Consider the following 816-nt stretch of genomic DNA (forward strand, 5'->3'; position numbering starts at 1 on the left):
CATAGGATTAGACCTAAACAACAGATTACTGGGAAATATTACTTGGAGAATCTCTTAAGTTAAAGGCTGTACCAACAACAGATCACATAGATACATAAAAATTGAAAGCCAGAGAATGGATTAAGTTTTCTGAAGAAGTTCTCCTGTTTGAGGGTGAACTTCATCATCATGAAATTCAAGCCTGAGTGTGAAAATGAAAGTAATGTCTTCTAGCTTTTTCCTGCTGTTGTGGTTTTTCCTGAGAATTGATGGGGTGCTGATGAGAATGAACGACACGAGACTTCACCATGAGGCTGACAAGACCTACACGTTGCAAGAATATTCATCATGAGACAGGAAAATTGCTCGTTTCATGCATGTTTCACCTTCNCGTTGCAAGAATATTCATCATGAGACAGGAAAATTGCTCGTTTCATGCATGTTTCACCTTCCCTCTTCATGGAACATAATACAATATCACAGGATTACCAATAAAGGAAGCAGTTTGTGAGAAGCTAATATTTCTGGAAACAATTGATTCTAACCCTGCAGACTCACAAGAAGGTACACCTGTGTAATAGAATGTGATACAACTCACTGTGGAGTTTGACTGGACACCTTGGCTGTTTGTAGGAAGGTATTTTATTACGACAATTAATTGCCTTACGTGCAGAAATCCTGTAGCCTTAAAGGAAAAAATAAAAATAAAAGATTGTTGCAGGCAGGTTCCACTCAAGAATAAATAAATAAATAAGAATAGTGATATTTAGATCTCAGTCAAATCTGAAGACTCTTAACCCTTAACTCCACCAAACTCTCACCAGTAGAAACCACCCC

At 37.7% G+C, this 816-nt stretch overlaps 1 pseudogene; it reads left to right on the top strand.

Annotated features, from left to right (window-relative positions):
• The first annotated feature begins 20 nt into the window (after positions 1-20).
• On the top strand, positions 21-557 carry LOC103592917 (annotated as a pseudogene).
• Positions 558-816: the final 259 nt, after the last annotated feature.

Source organism: Galeopterus variegatus, unplaced genomic scaffold, assembly GCF_000696425.1.
Source record: "Galeopterus variegatus unplaced genomic scaffold, G_variegatus-3.0.2 Scaffold1241, whole genome shotgun sequence".
Taxonomy (NCBI): Eukaryota; Metazoa; Chordata; class Mammalia; order Dermoptera; family Cynocephalidae; genus Galeopterus; species Galeopterus variegatus.